Source organism: Canis lupus, chromosome 24, assembly GCF_003254725.2.
Source record: "Canis lupus dingo isolate Sandy chromosome 24, ASM325472v2, whole genome shotgun sequence".
In the NCBI taxonomy this organism is placed as follows: domain Eukaryota; kingdom Metazoa; phylum Chordata; class Mammalia; order Carnivora; family Canidae; genus Canis; species Canis lupus.
In genome coordinates this window covers 38,361,351-38,377,599 of record NC_064266.1, presented here as the reverse complement: position 1 = coordinate 38,377,599, position 16,249 = coordinate 38,361,351, and positions in this window count along the sequence as shown.

Genomic DNA, 16,249 nt, shown 5'->3' with positions numbered 1-16,249 from the left:
AGGGGTGCGTATCAGGGACTAGGAAATGAAAAATGCAAATTATCTAGCGAAAGGAGTGTGAAATAATAATGATAATAATAATACTATCTACCTTGGCAAAAAAGGGTATCGAAAATATTTCAGCTGATGGCAGGAACAGAAGCTGGCATAACCTTTCTGGAGGACACTTTCTGTTTGTCTGTCATGAGCTTTACAAGCATCTGTGTTCTGTAGTCCAGTATTTCCACTTCTAAGAACTTAGCCTAAGAAAAAGATGATGCTCATAGCATGACCTTAGGAACAGAAAAGTAGGAGACAACTAGTCAGAGAGGATTAGATAAATAAATTATCTTTAAACCCTCATTGATTGATTACTTACAAAATGCTAGGCATTGTTCCAGGAGCTTAAAGGACATTGGCTCCTGTACTCTTCTCAACAACCCAAGAGGTATGCACTGTAACTTTCTATCTTCACGGATATGGAAACAGAAATATGAGTCATTCCAATAACTTGTCAGAGATCCACAGCTAGCAAGAGGCAGGGAGACACCTGGAGGGCTGAGATCAAGTCCCGAGTCAGGCACTGTACTGGGCATAGAGCCTGCTTAAATTCTCCCTCCTTTGCCCTCTCCCCTCCCTGCCCTCTCTGAAAAAAAAAAAAGAGAGAGAGAGAGAAGTAAAGCAGAAAACAGACCCAAGAAGACAAAGCCCACAATCTCAACCAAGACACTAATCTATATTAATTTGATGGAATATAAGGTAGCCATTAAAGATCATGGAATATGACTGACATGGAAAAATACTGGTGATTTCTTGTTGCATAAAAATATATAATGCAACCTAGAATGTGTAGTATAATGATACTTCAGTGGGGAACATTCATATACAAACATAGAATTTTCTAAAATTAACATGCATTTTGTAATCAGAATCAGACATAAAAGGACTTATTTTTAATCACTTTATGAATGGTTAATGACGTAATATAGTAAGCAAGAGTGAAAGGTGCCTATTGCATATATTATAAAAGAGCCATCTCAAATTTTGAAGTCCTAAACCTCCATGCTAATGGGACTTTCCAATTGATGTCTTCACATCAATTGTTGTGTGGTTGATGTCCCACAGATGGACACACAGACACACACACAAGCCAAAGATAAGACAGAGATATATAAAAATATTATCAATAATCCTCTACATGTGGGATTTAGGAGTAACTTTAATCTTTTCCATTCTGCCTGGAAAAAGGTTTTCCAAATGTTTACAATGTAAATGTGAAACTTTCTACATAAGAAAAAAAATGTGGGGTTCCTGGCTGGCTCAGGGGGATGAGCGTCTGGCTCTTGATTTCGGCTTAGGTCATGATCCCAGGGTGGTGGGATCAAACCCAATGTCTGGCTCCTCGCTCAGCAGGGAGTCGGCTTCAGATTCTCTCCTCCCTCTAAACTAAATAAATAAATAAATCTTAAAAAAATAAAAATGTTATTATTAATACTTACATTTACACATAATCAATATGTAAAGCAATACAACAAAGCTTTCCCTATTATACATAAATGTATATATATTTGTATTGTATTTGTAAAATTGTATTTTTTGTTGGAAAAATACAAACATACACAGGCAGTATGAGGCCCCATATTCTCCTTACCCGTATTTGGGTATTTGGTAATCACCGAGTATTGTCAGGAGGCAAGTACTTCAGTTTCTCAGGAAAGAGCCCAGAAGTGGTGGTAGTGGGGTTGGTGTTAAGGTGAAGCAAGTGAGACCCTCCCCTCAGGTGGAAAATTTAAGGTGGCACCAAAAAGCTCAGTCATCAAGATCAATGATATTTTAATGCAATATTTTTTGAAATCAAAATTAATGTAAAAAAAACTCGTGCTGAACACGTACCAAAAATTTAAGGAAGGACAGGAGCCCTCCCTCCACTTGCAGGACTCACCCTAGTCTCAAGCCTGCCTTCTAAAAAGGGAAATGAGGGGGGAAGAAGGGAAGGAAGGAAGAGGGAGGGAGAGCTCATTGCTCAGAGGCAAGTCCTAGCCTAGGAGAGAGAGGAGCGGTTCACCCAAAACACACCCGGAAGATTGGAGGTGAGCTGACCCCGCAGGAGACGGCAGGCAGCCAGCACCCAGGGGCTTGTGGGCGGCCCTGGGAACAGACCCCGGTCTCCAGGCTCTGCCAACAGCCACATTTAACAGCTCTAATTGTCTCTCGTGTTTCCCAGGCCTTTAGGAAAATCATGGGGAGCGCTGCACCCTATAATTTCTAGTAAGAAATTTTGCAATATGACCATATTACAGTAGAGAGGCGTTTGGGAGCTACACCTCAACCTGCCAGAGTCCCCAAGGATCTCCGCAAAGCCCACAATATCCACCGTGGTTTTCACCAAACCCATTTACCAAATGCTGTGAAAATATATATATGTGATACATCATTTGTGTAAAAGTTATAAACTAAGTATAGTTACAAAAAAAAAAAATAGAGATTCAGTTCATCTCTTTATACCATCTGAGATGAAGACAGAACACTACCAAAAATGTTAAGCCTAAATTGGGAAGGACTCTCTAAGGATGTATATTTAAGACAACATTTGAAAAATGAAAAGAAGGACACATGCTTTCTATTTTTAGCTGCAGATATTCTGGCAAACAAACAAAATTAGAAGATGGCACAATGCTTATCATGACAGGAAAATCTGCCCCCTTCCCCCAAGAAAACCCACAAAGTTTTCATGAACAGAAAGTTCTGGTATTATGGCCATTAAAACCTCCTAGCCACTGGTTTGAAATGTAAAACATAGTGTGGAATTTCCCTAAAACTTACTGACCACCAAGTTACAGATTCTGACAAAAAGGAAACTCCCAAGTAATACAATTCAGAAGGAAAAATAAATATCACTCCAGAGATTGAACCTCAGCTCTGACAATATACTTAATATTTTCTGCACACTTCCTCAAAATTAATAATTATATATATTTGAAAGGAAGCAGACAAATTACTATTTTAACATAATTAATTTGACATTTATTCATTGTTGTAAAATTATTATTGTCACATAGTCATACTTTAATGTGCACATGTCAATAAGGCAGGCCAAGGATGAGGATTTTAAATAGTTTCAAGAAGGAAGACAATTAATTTTTATGATTGTTGCATAAACATTGCATTAAGTGTCAAAGTAACACATTGGAGGAATTCAAATGGCTTCATAAAATCGAAAAGAAGGAAAGTCATAATTACACATATCAGAGAATGATTGACTATTCTTTTGAAAGAATTCTTTTGCTGAAGATTAGCAAACACTGATTTTTGCCAGAATGTTCCAAAATATGCACCATAGGTGGGACAGGAGATAAATATGATTCTACTCTAATAGTTTTGTGTTTATTTAAATGGGTCTCAGAAATAAATATTACTAGTGTACCAAGCCTGAGATGCCACAATATTATTGCTCACGATGAACTTTTGTGTTAAAAGAAGTTTATATGGGAGCGCCTGGGTGGCTCTGTCGGTTGAGCGTTGGACTCTTGATTTTGGCTCAGGTCTTGATCTCAGGGTCATGAGTTCACGTCCTGCATTGGGCTCCACGCTATACATGCTTACATACATACATAAAGCTGACATAAATGAGACTATAACTAACTCACGGGAGAGGGATTACACGGACTATAGCAGACGACATCAGTGCACCGTCGTACCCTTGGGGATCCCGTTGACCTGCACACAGAATCCAGGACACTCTGACGCCCGACAGTCAAGCACTTGGGTTCTTTGTCCACTTGAAGCTTCTGATGCCAGTTTTGTCTGGGATCAAGTAGAGCCAGAAAGGCCAGAACCAACCGATGACCTTAACTCATGAGGGCAAGGGTATAAACCAGCTCTGCCCAGTAGAAAGGACAGGCCATCCATCTGTGTCATTTGAAGTTTTCTAGTAGCTATGTTTTTACCAAAGCAAAAATAAGCACGTAAAATCATTTTGATTATACATATTTACTTAACCTGCTACAGTCAAAAGATACCATCTCGATATGTCATCAATATTAAAAATCACTAATGACGTCTTTCATATTCTTTTTTTTTTTTTGTACTGAGTTTTCAAAACCTGGTGTATATTTCACACTTGTGGAATATTTCAGTTTAGACTAGCCCCATGTCAAGGGCTCGGTGGCCACATGTGGCTGGGGGCGCCCATCTTAATCACAGCAGTTCTAGAGAGCTGCCACGGACTGAATGTTCTTATCCCCACCCAAAACGTATATGTTGAATTCCTAATTCCAGGACGTCCGGGTGGCTCAGTGGTTGAGCGTCTGCCTTTGGCTCAGGGCATGATCCCGGGTCCGGGGATTGAGTCCCTCATTGGGGGAGCCTGCTTCTCCCTCTGCCTGTGTCTCTGCCTTTGTGTGTCTCTCATGAATAAATAAATAAAATCTTTTTAAAAAGCAGGGGGGATCCCTGAGTGGCTCCCTGATGAGCGAGGAGCCAGGAATCGGGCTGGCTCCGGGTAGGGATGCTGTGGTCAGTGACCGGGTGGGAAGCCGGGAGCTGTGGCTGACTCGCTCGGTCACCTTATGGTCCTCACCTTCCCTCTCCTCCACTCATCGCCTCCTACCATAGAGACTGGGAAAGCTCATACTTCCCCCACCTGCCGTCCAGCTATGAGTGGCCATGTGACCCAGGCAATAAGATGTAAGGAGGGGTCAGCTGAGAACTGTCCCAAAGAGGGCACCCCACCCGGAATAAGGGCAGAGAGGCTCCATTAGGACATTCCTCTCCTTCCCCTTGGTCACCTCTCTGCTTCTCTCCCATCTGAGGATGCAGGCCTACCAGCAAGTACAGGGGAGACCTAGGGCCCCTGGAAAGAGAGTGACATGACATTGATGGGATGAGCACTGGGTGTTATACTCTATGTTGGCAAATTGAATTTAAATAAAATATTAAAAGAAAAAAAGAGTGACATGACTAACCTACAGACAAAAGCCACATGCTGAGTGAGCTGGAGCAGGACAGGTACAGCCTGGTCTCTGGGGACACCTGAAGCAGCAGATCCCTGAAACAGGCTACCTGTACCCAGACTTCTTTGTAATCAGCCACAGAGAGCTTGGGGCTGCCGCCCACCAGTACTCACGTTCTCTGCTCCCTGTAGCAGGTGTGAGCCAAGGGGATACGCGGCTCTGAATCGTTTCTGGGGGACTGACTGGTATCCTCAGCGCTCCTCCCTCCCAGCCCTGAGCCTCCCTCTAAATAAATCCTGAACAAATGTCTACAAACAGTCTATTTGAAGGGACTTTACAGCATAACTGTGATCCAGAAGTTCCTCTCTAATGTACATGAAAGGCAGAAACAAGCCCATTTACATTCAGGATGCTTTCTGTTTCCTAAGCCAGTAGTTCACAAACTTAGAATGTCTCCCATGTCACTTACCTGGGGAGGCTGGTGAAAATACCTGTTCTGGGGTCCCATCCTCATATATTCAGAGTTAATAGTCTCTGCCCAGAAATCTGCCTTTTTTTTTTTTTACCAAGTCATGGCCCTGAGATGGCATGAGGCAGGCGGTCTGCAGCCACGCGGAGGCAGGTGTGTTCTAAGCGTGGCCCGAGGAGGGAAACACAGAAAACCCAAGTCCAGCAACTGCCTAGAGAGGAGAAACATGCCAGGAGGGAGTGCAGAGCTTGGCGATGTTGTTTGAGAAAGATACACTCCACCAAGAGTAGTCAGTAGCTAGAAGTGGTTTATTGGCCGAAAGAATGAGCAAGGTTCATTATAATCAGTGCTTCTGGCTACGTCCCTATAATTGCAACGGACAGAAGATTCCTAAACTATAAACCGGTGGCTCTCAACCACAATCACAGGGGCGATATGGTCCCCAGGCGACATTTGACAGTATCTGCAGATATTTCTGGTAGTCCTGAGTGGGCAGGTCCTATTGGCATCTAGTGGGTGAATGCCAGGGATTCGGCTAACGCTCCTACAGCACACAGGGCAGCCCCAGTGACAAAGACTTATCCAGGGCCAGATGTCAGTAGTGCGGTGTCGATGAGCTATATTCATTTCCTGTGGCTACTGTAACAGCGCCCCACAAACTGGGTGGCTTAAAACAACAAAAATGAATTGCCTCACGCTCCAGTGGCCAGAAGTCCAAAATCAAGGTGGCAGTAGGGCCATGTTCTCTCTGAAGTCTGTAGGGGGGAATCTGTCGCATGTCCTTTTCTTGGCTGCTGGTGCAGCTGGCAGTCCTTGGCTTTCCTTGGCTTGTAGCTCCATCTCTCCAGTCTCTGCCTCTGTCCTCACATGGCATTCTCCTGTGTGTCTGCCTGTCTGTCTGTCTGTGTCTCTTCCCTTCTTATGAGGATGCCAGTCCTGTTGGATGAAGAGCCCACCATCCTCCCGCAGGATCTCACCCTCACTTACCTCCTCCAAGACCCTGTTTCCAAATAAGGCTATATTCACAAATACCAGGGGTGAAGTCGTCAACATATTGGGGAGGAGGGTGTTCAATTCAACCCACAACCAAAGTCAAGGTCTAAATTAAGTTATTCATGTGTCTTTTAAGTAGTTCCCAGGTTGGAGGCCATTAAGAAAACAAAACAAAACAAAACAAGGGATAAATATGTAGGACTTAGGCCAAAAATGAGCCACCGTGAGACCTGCCTGCATCTTCTCAGTCAATTCTGCCCGCTTTTTTCTTCTTCATTCTAGGTCTGGTCAGCCAAGTGCACAGACCAAAGCCAACTTTTGTTTTGTTTTGGGATTTTTTTTTTTTTTTTTTTTGCTTTTTTAGCTTGAGCCAAATATGCTAGGACACAGGACTAAAGAGTAATGACACTTTGAAGTGCTGAGTAAGTTTTTTGGGGAAAAAAAAATGTCACATATCTGCCAGCAAAAAAAAAAAAAAAAAAAAAAAAAAAATGAAGAGAACAGCGAAAGCTCTGGTAAAAATCAAAGAGGAAGTCAGTTGTGATGTTTCAACCATGAAGTCATCTTTGCGATGTGGGCAAAAAGATTAAAGTCTGACTATCACCGCACACCTTCCTTCTACCTTTGACACCCCCTGGACGTGGCCTTGTTAACACCGACTTTCTGTCCTAGGACGAGACAGGAGGTTTCGGGAACCTTTCATGTCCCGCGGGCAGACATTCCTGCTGACCCAACAGGATCTTCGTTTCTCACACTTTTAGTTCAATTTCTGCTACATGAATCAGTCTGGGGACTTTGCATGCATTTCAAAAACCACGTAAGTGATCCTGATACAATAAAAAGCAACGTTAGTGTCGGCTGCAGGCTTCCTTTTGAGTTATTTATGAAGTTAGAGAGGGATTCAAGAGCTTCCCCACACCAACATTTTCGTCCTTGGGGTTCCAAAGGGCCCTCTGTGCACCGCAGCCGAGGGAGGTGGGACAGTGGCCTCTTGCTGCTCTCCCAAACTGCCACTAACCTAGTGGCTAGAAACACTCCAGACTCATTATCTTATAGCTCAGGTGCCCAGAAGTCCAAACTCAAGTCTCACTGGGCTACATTCTAGGTGTTAGCAGGGCTGGCTCCTTTTGGGGGTGTTAGAACCCATTCAAAGGGGAATCCAAAGAGCTGATGTAGTCACAGATCAGGAATATTGAAATGACTGTGCAAATCGAATTGTAGTTGTTTCCTACAGTTGCTACAACAAATCACCACAAATTTAGTGGCTTAAAAAACTAAGTGGCTTCTTATCTTACAGTTCTGGAGGCCCGAAGTCTGAAAACCAAGGTGTTGGCAGGGCTGGTTCCTTCTGGAGGCTCTAGGGGAGAATCCATTTCCTGCCTATTCCAGCTTCTAGAGGTTGCCACCCACATCCCCTGGCTCGTGGCTCCTTCCTCCATCTTCAAAGCCAGCAGCGTGTGTCTCCAAATCTCCTTCTCTGACTTCTTCTTCCCTTGACGCACCTTCTGTGACTCTGGCCCTCCTGCCCCTCTTCGTGAGGACACTTGTCATTGCCTTGGGCTCACCCACACAACCCAGGATCATCTCCCCAGTTCAAGATCCTTCATTTCATCACATCTACAAAGTGCCTTTTGATGTGTAAGGTCTCTGGACAGGGAGCTTCAGGCACAGGAACTGAACTGAAAACAGAAAGGGCAAGGAGAGGGTTACAAACCAATGCCTGAAACCTCCGACCTTCCTTTTCTGCTGTCCCTGCCCCTGCCTCCTGCCACCTTTCAAGACCACAGGCAAGAAGGCTGATGGGCAAGAAGGCTGATCTCCTCCTGGCAGCTGAGTGGCAAGTATTCTCGGGGAAATCTGCCAGGTGTAGGAAAAAGAAACCTGCAGGCCTGGGCAATGGCACAGCCCCACCAGGTCACCCTGCACTGATGCTCTTAGGCTTGACAAGCAGCCCATCCCACCCCCTGCCCTCAGAGCTGCCAATCAACGCTTCAGTGTCTCCTTCTAGAATGAGATTGGATAGCCAAAGAGCATTAGACCTTCGAGGAAACCCAAAAGACAGAGGCAAAAACAACTAAGCAGCGAAGCATCAGGCCACTTGGAGGAAACCACATGATGCAGGAGGAAGAAAGCCCCTCCCCCAAAATATCAACATAGAGAGAGAAGAGAAAATACCGCACCCACAAAACAAGAAGCAGGTGCCTTTTTTTTTTTTTTAAATCAGATAACAAGAAAAGAGTTCTGGGAAATTAAAAACGTGAGAGCAGGAATGGAAAACTGCATAGAAAGCCTGAAAGATACAGTAGAGGAAACATCCCAGAAGGTAGAGCAAAAAGACCAAGTCACAAAACCAGAGAGAAATGATACATAATGACAGGACCAGGGCAGGAGCTCCAGTTCCAAATGCCAGGGTTCTGGCAAGATGACAGAGAAAATGGGAAGAAAAAAGAAAAAAAAAAACTCAACGGAGGGTGCCACAACTCATGGCAGAGGACAGTAGTTATTAGATGACGGGGTTCCTCTCTGTACCCCGTGCAGTGGGCGGAAACTGGACCCACCAGTAAACATTGTCACGAAACTCCAGTTACTAAGGGACAAGAAAATGCAGCTAAAAGAGTGAAAAATCAAGTTTTCTTCTAAAAGCATAATGATCTGGGATACCTGGGTGGCTTAGTTGGTGGCTCAGTTGGTTGAGCATCTGCCTTGGGCTCAGGTCATGGTCCCGGGGTCCTGGGATCAGAGGGGACCTGCTTTTCCCTCTTCCTCTGCCATCCCCTTGCTTGTTCTCTCTCTCTCTCTCTCTCTCTCTCTCTCTCTAGGAAATCAATCAATTAATTAACAGATAAATAAATAAAAGCACAATGATTAGAATGGCATCAGATGTAGGTCATCTGGGAGATGGGAAAGACAGAAACAATGGAACAAACCCTTCAAATTTCCCAGGGCCCATTCCAGTTGATCCTCGTTATTCCCAGATTCAGTATTTGGAATTTACCTACTGGCTCAAATTTATTTTAACACTGAAATCAATGCTCGAGATGTTTTCCTGGCCATGCAGGGACATGTGCAGAGGGGCAAGGGGGACATCACCTTCCCTGCTAAGGTTCAACCATGGTGACTTCCTGCCTCCTCACGTCAGTTGAGCCAGTGTCTTCTTCCAGTCTATTTGGTGTCACATTTTACACATTTTGTGTGCCTGTGATTTTTGTTTGTGATTTCAAAACTATTTAAAATGGCCCCAAGCAGAGGCACCTGGCGGGCTCAGTGGGTGGAGCATGTGACTCTTGATCTCAGGGTCATGAGTTCAAGCCCCATGTTGGGTATAGAGAATACTTAATTAAAACAACGGTAATAATAGTAATAAAATGGCCCCAAGCAGTGATGAGGTGCTGGCTCTTACTCCTGTGCACAGGAAGGCTGGGATGTGCTGAGAAAATGTTAGTACGTTAGATCAGGTTTGTTCAGGCATAAGTAACAGTGTCGTTGGCAGAGTTCAGTGCTAATGAATCGACAATATAATATTAAATAAAGGTGTCATTAAACAGAAACACACATAAGGTTATGCATTGAAGGATTGATGAAAATACCATGACCAGAGGCTCAAATGGACCCAACCCCGTATTTCACCTAGGAACGCTCTTCCCTGGTTCAGTGGTCATGGTAACCATAAAACATGACTACAGCAAATAATAAGAATTAGCTGTAATTTTAACAAAGAATGTGGTTTTTTTTTTTTTTAAGATTTATTTCAGAGAGAGAAAGCGGGGGGGCGGGCAGAGGGAGAGGAAGACAAGCAGACTTCCACCGAGTGGGGAGTCCAAAGCAGGGCTCAATCTCAGGACCCCAAGATCATGACCTGAGCCAAAATCCGGGGTCAGATGCTTAACTGACAGAGCTGCCCAGGTGCCCCTAGAATGGGTCTTTTTACATAGAACAATATAATGAGATCTTATTTCCTTACAGTGTATAGTTCTCTGAATTTTAACACATGTATAGGTTTGGGTGACCACCACCGCAATCAGGATGCAGAACACTTCCAGCACCCTAAAATATACCCTCATGTTGCCCCCCGTGTTCTCAAACTCTCCCCTCTCCTTTTATCTTTTTTTAAAGATTTTATTTATTTATTCATGAGAGACACACAGAGAGAGGCAGAGACACAGGCAGAGGGAGAAGCAGGCTCTCCACAGGGAGCCAGATGCGAGATTCGATCCCAGGACCCCGGGATCACGCCCTGAGCCAAAGGCAGATGCTCAACCGCTGAGCCACCCAGGTGCCCCATCCCCTCTCCTTTTAAACTCTGGCAAGCGCTGACCCATTCCCCATCACTATCATTTAGTCTTTTCCAGAATGCCACATAAATGGGATCGCAGCATGTAACATTTTGACACGGGCTTCTCTCACTCAACATAACATCTTGGGGACCCATTTAAGTTTTTACACCTATCAGCAGTTTCTTTCTTTCTTATTGCTGAGTCATATTCTATCCAGCCTGGAATTTCCAATGCAAATCATCAACGAAGTAGGAGGATGTAAGTGTTACATCTTAAAATGTACCTCCCTCGTACTTTGTCACAGGAACCTAGCACACCAAAAAAGAGGGTAACCCAAGAAGGTGAAGATGAAAGACATAAGCGAACAAGATGGTCTACCATGAGGAAGAGGCATAAGAAATCCTGGGAGGATGAGGATGAAGGAGACACCATCTCCAGACAATTGGTGCTCAGCTGCTCCTACCCAGATGGGAGAATTTTCTTCAAAAGATGAAATCCACAGAAATGGCATATGTGTGAATACTTTGAGAAGAGATTTTCACAATGGGTAGGGATTAATTCAGATGAGTTAATACCCCCAAAAAGTAAGCAGACAAACAGAAAAGGACATTTTTTAGGAACCCTAATGAAAACAAAAAGTTGTGCAGAACAGGAAGTAATCAGAATATACTATGGCTCAGCTGCAACTAGTATTTACACGATGTAAACATTGAATATTTGTCTGAACATAATTACACTGCAATTCCTTTGGGGCCTGGGAAATAATGGTGGGGAGATCACTCTTCTTCATAACCAGCCTTGCAGACCGATTTTACTCTTTAAATTGCATGCCTGTAAAACACAGATAGAAATTAAAACTAAATTTTAAAATTTCACATGAAGAAATCTGTTTTTTCCTAAATCAGGGTCAAGAGAAAGAGAAAAACAGCCATTTCTGATAATATCAGCCTTGAGCGAGAGTCATAAACTCCCTTCTTTGTTGAAAGCCAATTCAAATTTGGATTTCTCTCATCTAGCAACCAGAAGGAAACCAACTACCAAAGCTGTGGACCCTCCACATCAGAAAGCATCATGAGTTTTCATTTAGGTCCTCCCTTGGACAGCCCTGATGGAGCCCAACATGCTGAAGGTGGCGGAGAAAGTTCTCCAGTAGCTGGACCTCCACTGCAACACTCCAGGACTCGCTGCTGCAGGCAGTGGCCAAGGCACCAGGGAGCTCCTGAAGGACTTTGTGTTCCAGACGCCCAAGGAACATGTTGCCCAAGTTGGTTGGTGGGGTGGAGGGTGGTCTGGCCAGAACAATAGTTGGTCCATTTCCAGGTAGTGGTCCCGATCTCTTGTCCTTTTTGTAACTTGGTTACTGCTCTGCTTTCCCAGCGGTTCCTATTTGGTGAATTTAGTCTAGCTGCCGGGGATCGCTCAAGCCATGCCTGTGAGGTCTGCAAGTGGGAGCTTTACTACTATTGGGAAACATGGCATTTCATCTGTGTGTCTGATTGGTCTGGAAAGCCATTTGCATGACCACAAGAAATGCCAATATTTATCAATGACAGGAAAGAAGATGTTTGCTATTAGAGGCTTTAAAAAAATATATTAGGGGGCGCCTGGATGGGTCCACTGGTTAAGCATCTGCAGACCTTCAGCTCCAGTCATGATCTCGGGGTGCTGGGATCAAGCCCTACATTGGGCTCCCTGCTCAGCAGAGCCTGTTTCTTCCTCTCCCTCTGTGATCTCACTTGCTCTCTTTCAAATGAATAAATAAAATCTCTAAAAATTAAATTAAATTTAAAAAAATTAAATGTATTAGTATTGAAAATTTCTGAAAGGTTGTTTTAAAAATAGTTTTGGGGCAGCCCTGGTGGCGCAGTGGTTTAGCACCACCTGCAGCCCGGGGTGTGATCCTGGAGGCCGGAGATCAAGTCCCATGTCAGGTTCCCCGCATGAAGCCTGCTTCTCCCTATTCCTGTGTCTCTACCTCTCTCTCTCTGTGTCTCTATGAATAAATAAATAAATCTTTTTTAAAAATAGTTTTGTACTTTTATGTATCCTCTTTGTGCTAACAGAGCTTTTCAGGGATAGTGCCTGTCAAATATGTGATGTGACAAGATCATCATTAAAAATATTTGAATAGGGGTTGCATATACCCACTTGAATCATAAAGTCTGACACCCAGGGACGCCTTGATGGCTCAGTGATTGAACGTCTCCCTTCGGCTCAGGGCATGATCCTGGAGTCCTGGGATCGAGTCCCACATCAGGCTCCCTGCAGGGAAGCCTCTCGCTCTGCCTGTGTCTCTGTCTCTCCGTGTGTCTCTCATGAATAAATAAATAAAATATTTTTAAAAATTAAAAAGAAAAGTCTGACACACAAAAGTCATGTCTGTGGAACAAATTCAAGTTTCTTGTATGAAAATCTGACACCTGGGGTGCATAGGTGACTCAGTCGGTTAACCACCTACCTTCAGCTCAGGTCATGATCCTGGGGTCCTGGGATCAAGCCCTGTGTTAGGCTCCCTCTGGGATCAAGCCCCATGTTACGCTCTCTATTCAGTGAGGAGTCTGCTTCTCCTTCTCCCTCTCCCTCCATTCATGCTGTCTCTCAAATAAATTAAATCTTTAAAAACAATACTAAATAAAAATCTGACACTTTACAAGAACTTCTATAAAATTATGACATTTAATTACTTCCAAAAACTTACTGTTTTTTACATTTTGAGGAAATAACATAAAGAAATATGGTTCATTTTCAGGGGTCCCCAGGTGGCTCAGTTGGTTAAGTGTCTGCCTTTGGCTCAGGTCATGATCCCAGGGTCCTGAGATCGAGTCCCACATTGGGCTCCCTGTAGGGAGTCTGCTTCTCCCTCTGCCTATGTCTCTGCTTCTCTGTGTGTCTCTCATGAATAAATAAACAAAATCTTAAAAAAAAAAAAAAAAGAAAGTTGGAAAGAACTGGCTGAAATCAGGACATTTATTATTATATTTAATGAAAAGTCAGAAGGTAGGCACTATCAAAGTAGCTCCAATGGCTCAGTAAGATCAGCAAGAAGCCAGGTTCCTTTTATTTTTGTTCTTAGCATCCCAGCTTCCACACCCAAGCTCGCCAGGTGAGGGCCACAAGGTAGCTACTATAGCTCTGGAAACCAGGTCCACTCCTATACATACGGTGGGAAACAATTTCAAATAGGAAACAGAACAGATTATACAGGATACAGAAGCTTGGAGGAGCTGCAGATAAGTCATGTGGTAGGAGATACTGGCTGTGTCTGGTCACACCTTTGTGACCACTGGGATTGGGGGCTGTGATTGATGTTACATGGAGTAGGGGGAAGCTTTGCCAAAAGGAAGACTTGGAAAGAAGTCATCCTGTTACGAGAAGTTAGAAAGAGATACCAGGCTGACTCCAAAACAAAACCACCAACCTCCACTAGAATTAGCTGAATAATAATAAGCTGAAGCAAAGCCTGGGTTCATAGATCTGCTTGGCGATGTATGATCTGAGCCAAAGGATAGAACCTTCTGTGGCAGACAGCTGTCTGTCCATCAAAATTTGCAGAACCTCCAGCCTAGAGTTATAGTTTACAAGGGGGGTCCCCATCCGGGGTCTACACTTCCAGGCTGGTCCCCTTGCAACCACTGGGTGACTAGGCTCTGCCGATGGTACATAAGCAGGAAGTAGACGTGCATCTTTTAGACCAAAGGATTTTAGGACATGATTGGACCTTCTCCACATGCAGCTGTGGGGGACAACAGAGCCACAAGGTGGAAAGGGTCCAGGCCCTTGAAGGAGACCTTCCATCTCAGACTTGAGAATGAGCAGCCAGTTTCCATGACTTCAAACCTTTGTATTTGGGGGATTATTGATTTCAGGAGCAAAGGTGGCCCTAACTGAAATGCTTTCCAGGACATTTTAATAAAAATCTGGATTATCAATACAATTGTGATATGACTACCTTTTGAACGGCCATGAATGTGGATGGGTTAAAAACATTTAAGAGTAATCCACATTTTAAGATTTTTTGCAACTCAGAAAGAGTACAATGCTATCTTTGCTGGGATTTGGGTAAAGGGTACGTGAGAACTCTCTGTACTACTTTTGCAACTTCATGTGGGTCAAACTATATCCAAATAAAAGGGTATAAAAAGATATTCATAAAAGGTTAAAAGAATTTTTTTTTCAAACATCCGCCAGTAGCTATGGATTCCCACAAGAAGGGAAGGGTCTCAGCTAAAATGGGAACTAGATTTCAGCTAAAATGAGAATTGGATCAGTAGTATTCAAAGCATAGTGTTACGAAGAGTGTTCCAACAGCTCAGCAAATATCTGATTTGCATTTCATCTTTAATATAGAATTAACACCATTGGAAAATACACACCCCAAAGTGTTACATGCTAACTTTTAACACACTTAGGGCTTTCAGATTCCCTCTCTGACATTCAAACTTTGGAACAGAGTGTCTCCTTTACCATCTATGCATTATCCTTGAGCCTCCTCTGAGTCCATGATTATGTAGATTGTAACCACATCATTTTGGTTTCTTGGAGATGGGCATTAAAAGTTTGCTTTAGTTTGCCTAAATTTAGGCCTGTGTTACAATTAGAGAAATGCAAATTAAGTCTACAACTTAGCATTTTTTTACCCATCAGATTGACAAAGATCAGAAATGTGATAATACTGTGGGAGTGAGTGTGAAACCGGTGCTCTAACAAGTTGCCGAAGGGGGCTCTAAGGGGCACGACCCTGTTGGAATGCATCACAACTTTAAATGCCCTTTGACCTAGCAATTCTATTTTAGGAAATTATTCTACAAACATACTCTTTTCTGTCAGATATAAAAAACAGACATAGATATTTGTTGCAGATTGTTCATAGTAACAAAAAACTGGAAACAAACTAAATGTCTGTTAACAGGAATTAGGTACATTTTAGTAATGCTTGTAGACAATGGAAAACAACTCTTCCTGAAGCAAGGAGGCTAGACCACCCTTAGTCAGTATTTTCCAAGATACATTGTTAGCCCCCCCCCCGCCAAAAAAAGGCAGGTATAGAATGTTGTATGCATTGTAGTGAATTTGGACAAAAGAAATGGATGAGTGTACATATACTTTTTTTTACATACGTAGGAAACTTCTGAAGAACACCCAAGAAACTGGTAATAGCAGTTGTTTCCTAAAAAGGAAACTGGGGGATCCCAGGGAGGTTGAAGGGTACCCACCTTTCCCCCGTATACCCTTTTATACCGTTGGAGTATTTTCATGTTCGTGCATTAACTATATAAAAGAGTGGGGGAAAAGCAAGGCCTGTATCTGCTTGCTCCTATGAAATTATCTAAGTCAATATAACTACTAAAACACAGGTGTGCCACCCTCGGTTAGGTGCCAGGCAACACTCAAAGCCAACTCTCATCAAAATAATTGGTTGTGTAATCACCACTTACTGCACAACGGGTTGAGTCTTGATCATATCCTATTACAGAGGGGGTTTTGCACTTATTTTAGCTTTCAAGTTTCTCTTTGTTGACTTTTATGTTTACATAAGGGTTGCAGGTCGTTGCTGAATATCGTTAGTGAATCAATTTTGGAAT